Raw genomic sequence first — 6778 nt, 5'->3', positions numbered from 1 at the left:
AGCCAGCTGCACAATCTGCGGCCGATCTGCTTCCAGACCGCACCAAGGAAGCATCTATACACGCTCGTGCTCCACACCCTTCATGTCCTCGCCCTCGCATCCCACACCGACACAAAGTGGTGGGACCTCCTGACACCTCTGGAGGGTGAGGAGCCCCGGTGGGCCAGCCTATACTCTACCCTGGTCCCGAGGCCCGCCGGGGATATAAGTTGGTGGCTCCTCCACGGGGCCGTGAGCATAGGGGTGTACTTGGCATGGTTCACCCCATCCCGGATACGTGCCCCTTTTGTGGTGTGAGGGAAACCCTGGCACACATTTATTTAGAGTATGCCAGGCTGCAGCCCCTATTCCAGCTCCTCTTAGACATTTTTTTAAGGTTTTGGTTGCACTTTTCCCCTCACCTTCTTATTTATGCACTCCCTATCTGTGGCCCCACAAAGTCGCTGGACCTCCTGGCCAACCTCCTCCTGGCCCTAGCTAAAGTGGCCATCTATAAAACCAGTGTGAGGAGGTTGGCTGATGGAGTCTCCTGTGACTGTGGGGCCTATTTCCAATCCTCCGTCCATTCAAAAATCTGGGCAGAGTTCCTCTGGGCGGCGTCCAGTGACTCCCTTGACGCCTTTGAGGAGCAGTGGGCGCTGTCCGGGGTTCTCTGCTCGGTGTCCCTGTCTGGTTCCCTTTGTTTGACCCTTTGACCACACTTCTGTCCCTGTTATTTCATTAGTTGTCCCCTGTACTCATTTGGTGTTCAGGTCCTGTGGATCCCCCTCTTAGGCTGGGGGGATCCTTTAGCGGTGGGTAGAGAGACCTCCTGGGCTGGGTAGAGAGACTTGTGTTAGCTGCGCTCACACTAATGTGCTGAAAATAGCATTGTAGATGTGGCTTGGGTGGCAGCTCAGGCTTTGTCCGCCCACTTCCCGGATCCCAATAGGAACACTCTCCTGTAGCCATCTGGCCTGACCCTGTCACACTGGATATGTTTGAAGCAGTGTAGATGAAAGTACTGGCCACCATGGAAAGCCAGCCAGAGAGAGCCTGAGTGGCCTAAAGCCAAGGACAGATAACCTCCTCTTGAAAACTAAACCAACAGGCTATCCCCCTTCCTAGAGGTCATTAGGGAGGAGTGTGAAGCAGCTGACAAAAGGAAATAGATGAACTGACCAGCTGTGAGATTCTACAGAATTCCTGGTAGTCCCATCTGTTCCTTCCCAGGTTTGACGCATCAATGGCATTCCTTGTAAAACACAGCAATCTGTTGGGAGGAAGATTTTAGAAGCCCTTAAAACATCTTCAGCAACTCTTAGAACTTCCCTGGCAACCATGTGTTTTTCTAGAGCCAGGATGTCTTGGTGTAACTGCTTCCCAATCCTTGCTCTCAAACCATGATGAATTCAAGTCGATAGTGAAGAAAATACTCACTCCTGTGGCTGTGGCAGATGGATCTGGGGGCTCTATGAGGCTGGCAGCTAACAAATGTTCTTTTTCATTTTGCCTGAAAATAAACTCAAAAGTAACGAGAGACTAAACCCTAGGTGCTTGGCTAGCCCTGAGCTATTCTCAAAATACTCCTTTTTCTCTTAGAATCATAGAATATCAGGGTTGGAAGGGACCTCAGGAGGTCATCTAGTCCAACCCCCTGCTCAAAGCAGGACCAATCCCCAATTTTTGACCCAAATGGCCCCCTCAAGGATTGAACCCACAACCCTGGGTTTAGCAGGCCAATGCTCAAACCACTGAGCTATCCCTCCCCTCCTCTTGGGTAAGAGGAGCCTTCACAGGGAACAGTGGTGCAGAGAAGGGATAATGCAGCACTGGTCCTGATGGGGCGTGCGTGCGTGTGTGTCCTGCCTCTCCCTGCTGCCTGATCCTGCGTCTTGCCTCACAAATATAAGCAATGTGTGGGCTGAGCTGCTCCGTGGCAGTAGGAACTGGGATGGAGTCTTGCTGGCCCTGAGCCCAGAAGCAGCTCTGTGCTGAAGAATTTTCTGGGGTGGGTGTTCACAGCCTGCTGGGAGGCAGACTCTCTTGCTAGCTGTGGTGGAGAGGGGAGGTAGGAGGGAGCGGAGAAGCCGTTTGTGGTTGAGAGCCCTGCCCTGAGCCTTCCTACCTGTAATGTGGTATTGGAGCTGTTTGGCTTCTGAAATAGAGAGCCTGTCTTTTGGACAGACATCACGATTTAACAAAGCTGCCCACGTGGGATGTTTAAGGACGTGTGGCCTAATTAATGCTTCAACAAAAGCTCCAAAAGCACCCTGTTCTCTACGCGCCCCCTGAAGCTTTGGTATTGGCTGCTGTTTGAGACAGGATCAGGGGGGCCTGCTGAACCATTGGCCTGACCCAGCGTGGCAGGTCTTACATTTGTAGTGTGCTGGTTAGTTGACACAATGGACATGTCCTCACTGCAGCTGCAAGTAACCCTCCTGGGCTGGGAAGAGAGACTTGTGTTAGCTGCGCTCACACTAATGTGCTGAAAATAGTACTGTAGACGTGGCTTGGGTGGCAGCTCAGGCCAGACACCCAGGGGATGGGATGGGTTTCAGAGTCTACACCTCAGCATCCACACTGCTACTGTTAGCATGTTAGCACAAGCCGAGCTAGTGGCAGTCTGTTTGCTGGGGCTGGGAGGCTCACTCCCAGCTGCAGCATAGACGTACCCAGTGGGGCCTGATCCAATGACAATTCAGCCAGGTGTTGGCTGGCCTATGTGTACGGGAGAGCAGGGAAGTTACAGATTCTGTGGCTTTATGAGACCTGTGACTTTGACTTCAGCTGTTAGCGACTTTGGCCGGAGCCGGGCTGTGTCCCCCTCACCCTTGGCTTTGGCTGGAACCGTGTGCCCCTCTGTTCCCTGTGGCTTCAGCCGGGGCCGGAGCTGGGCTGTGTGTCCCCTTGTCCCAGTGGCTTCAGCCAGGGCTGTGTACCCGGGGCTTCGGCAGGCCTGGAGCCAGGGCTGTGGCTGTCAGTCCCTCCAATGGGGATCCAGGTGTCATTTACCTCCTCCCGCCTCCTCTTCCCCGTTATTTTTAGTAAAAGTCACTGGCAGGTCAGAGCTCCTGTGAATTTTTGTTTATTGCCCACCACCTGTCCGTGACATTTCCTAAAAATAACTGTGACAAAATCTTAACCTTACCTCTGAGGCTACGGAAGCTACTGAGGCAGAAGTCTGGCCTCATGAGTGACTGTAGCATTCCACAGAATTACTTTTTGTGGGGTTGAAGGTAACAGCCACCCACGCTGACTCACATCACAACTGGAATCCTAGAAGCTAGGGCTGGAAAAGCTCTACTAGACTGGATGACTTATGCTAATGCAGGGACGTGTCACAATGGCAGGGGATGCAGTCTAACTGTATAGGAAATCTACCTCCCTTTCCTCATCACCAGATTCAAAGGGATGGAAGTTACTCAGAGAAGAAACTTAAGATGGCTGCAGCATAAAGGTACAGTACAGCGAAGGCATCTGATGGAAGTCAATTAGGCAAAAGTAAAAGGAGCTAACTGCCCCAAATACCATGATGGGAATGGAGCACACTGCAGCAGTTTGAGGAACCGGTAATGTGCCACCCCCTTAAATAAACAGGGCTGGCTCTCATCCAACCTCAGTTCTACAAATCTGGCTCCTGTCTGAAACTGGATTAAATATCATGTGCTATGTGAATGGGAAGATTGAAAGAAAAGGAGTCTAGGAATTGAGTTGCTCATTTGCATCACTTCTCTGCACATTATGGGCATCACCAGATGGAGCTCAGATTGTTTGGTGGTGGGGCTTCTGCCAAGTAACTACTACTTGAGGCTTTCTGAAGCTTTGGCAGCTCAGGAGATTGCATATCATGATGGCTGGATTTGGGCAGGAGCCATATCCTGGTCCAAGCACTGAAGTACAGCCTTGCATTAACAGTTTTTCATAATTTGTAGAGTCTTTGGAGAGAAGAGTTTGTTCCATTGACTTCTGTCAGAGAGCTAAAGCCTCTGGGTCAATGCTTTCTTTTATTGCTTACCACACCAACTATTCAGAATTATATTATAGCATTTATACTGAGAATAATCACCTACTCATTATACTGGCTGCCACATCAATGAATCCAAATACACCCAGAAAGAAGCTCCTGCTATTTTAGTGAGCTACTGCCTCAACATAGCCCTAGTGTTGAAGGCTTCAACACTAGGGCTAAGTTAATAATATCAATTAAATTATAGTACAATATCAATATAAATACAATAATATCCTTCAACATAGCCCTAGTGTTGAAGGATATTATTGTAATTAAAGAGCTGAAAATGAAGTTTGTGTTTTACAAACACTAGTTCTTCCTCTTATTTGCTCTATGAAGTCATTTACATTTAATTGTAATACAAAATGGAGAAAAGCCAACAGGGTAAAGGAAGAGGAATTCTTTCCAAAAAATAGGAATCAGGAAGAGTTGTTTCAACATGATTGTATAGCACTTAGAACAGTAGGACCCTTCTGATGTCCTCTGTACCCTATTGTAATACATATAAGATACAGATTTAAGTAACAGCTAGCAGTCCCTGTGGAATGAAGCCTATATTACTTACTGTCTGAACTCTAGGGTACAGATGTGGGGACCTGCATGAAAAACCCCCTAAACTTATTTTTACCAGCTTAGGTTAAAACTTCCCCAAGGTACAAACTATTTTACCTTTTGCCCCTGGACTTCATTGCTGCCACCACCAAGCGTCTAACAAACAGGCAAATTGAAAGAGTTGGACTTGAAGGGTTGAATTGTCACTTGGATCTCTGGGTCGATTAAATTGGGGTCCTCTAAGGAAGCATGGATAGCAGACACTTGTGCTCCAGTGTCCCTCCACGCGGTGACCTTCTTCCCGCCCACACTCACAGTTTCCCTCCACTCTGAGGGTATCTGGGAGGTATCTGGGCCTGAGGACCTCTGGTGTGATTCTGGTGCAATGAACTGTAATCTGTTGGGGTTCTTGGGGCAGTTGGCCTTCACATGCCCCGGCTCATTACATTTAAAACATCGTCCAGCTGACAGGTCACTGGGGCGAGGTGGGTTGCTGGAGAACGGTGTGGCAGGACGATAAGGTGTCTGGAGTATTCCTTGGTGTGTAGCTGGGGCCTTGGGCTGCCCCCGGTAGTAGGGTGTGGTCTGAGGGTGTCCCGTCTGCTATCTGCTCCAACTGTGACCAGGGTTGTTCCTCTCTCCTCTCTCCACCCATTTTGTTCCGGGTTGCCCCGCCTCTCTGGCGGTCTGGGACTGCTCGTATTGATCAGCATAAGAAGCAAGACTTTCTGCTGAGTCCACTTCCTTATCCCATAAACACTGTTTTATTTCCTCCTTGGACATATTCAGGAATTGCTCCTGAGCTATCAAATCACACATTCCGTCAAAGCTAGTGACACCCCTTCCTTGGACCCATTTATCTAACAGATCCTTCATCTGGTTTAGATAATCTACATTACTTAGTCCAGGTCCTCTCTTAAGGGTTCAAAATTTTACTCTGTATGTTTCAGATGTAATTTGAAATTGCTTTAAAACCAAATCCTTGAACTTATTATAGTCAGAAGCCTCATCAATAGGCATCTTATTGAATATGTCCAGAGCTCTTCCAGTTAATTTTGCGACCAATGTGGTCATCTTGTGAGCTTCAGGAATTTTATGGCGAGTGCACAGTCTCTCAAAGGTGAGAAAATATTCAGCAATATCACTGGATTCATCATACTGTGGACATAGTCGCTCTCATTTGTGGATTGTTGGGGAAGGATTGTTAGGGTTATCCAGTAGATTCCGCTCAGCCTTTGCCCTCTCCATCTCCAGTGCATGCTTCCTCTCTTTTTCCTTTTCCTCCATTTCTTTTTCCCTTGCCTCCATAGCTCTCCTGTGGGCAGCCTCCCTTTCCTCCTCAACATGCTTCCATTCTTTTCCCTTTGTCTCCATAGCTCTCCTGTGGGCAGCCTCTTGGGCTTTTTCCTTTTCCTCCATTTCTTTTTCCTTTGCCTCCATAGCTCTCCTGTGGACAGCCTCTTTGGCTGTTTCCTTGGTTTCTGTCATGTTTGCCTCTCTGTTTTTAACTAACTTTACACCCGAGAGTTAGAACTAAAACAAACAAAAAAAAAAACGTGGCTTGTCAAAACAAAAATAGGTTGTGCTGTAACCGGATACCGATGTTCTCTGATAGTGATTGTCCGCCTACAGAAAAATCCTTAAAAAAAAAAAAAACTAACACTTTTGTCTCCAGGCAAACAGACAGAAAACTCCTCTAGTTGCTCTTAGGTAAAAACAACTTCAGGTCTGTGAAGACTTGTGAATTTCTCTGCAGGAGGTTAACTACCCTGCCTTTAGGTAGAGAAAACTCCAGCTCACAAAAGACAATTCCCTTTTGTCTCTGCTCTGGCCCCCAAGCAGAGACAAAAAAAACCCTAACTGCTTTCAGCTTAAAACCTGCTTTCCAGCAGCCCAAAGGAAAAATAATATTTCCTTTTAAAAAAATCTGTGCTTCTGGTTCAAAAAAATCTTGAAATGATTTCAAGTTAATCCTACCGCTCTGCCACCATGTCAAGGTTCCTTCCCCACTCTGAACTCTAGGGTACAGATGTGGGGACCTGCATGAAAAACCCCCTAAGCTTATTTTTACCAGCTTAGGTTAAAACTTCCCCAAGGTACAAACTATTTTACCTTTTGCCCCTGGACTTTATTGCTGCCACCACCAAGCGTCTAAAAAATATATAACAGGGAAAGAGCCCGCTTGGAAACATCTTTCCCCCCCAAATCCTCCCAAACCCTACACCCCCTTTCCTG

This window comes from Eretmochelys imbricata, chromosome 1 (genome assembly GCF_965152235.1).
Source record: "Eretmochelys imbricata isolate rEreImb1 chromosome 1, rEreImb1.hap1, whole genome shotgun sequence".
Lineage (NCBI taxonomy): Eukaryota > Metazoa > Chordata > Testudines > Cheloniidae > Eretmochelys > Eretmochelys imbricata.
This window is presented reverse-complemented; position numbering follows the sequence as displayed.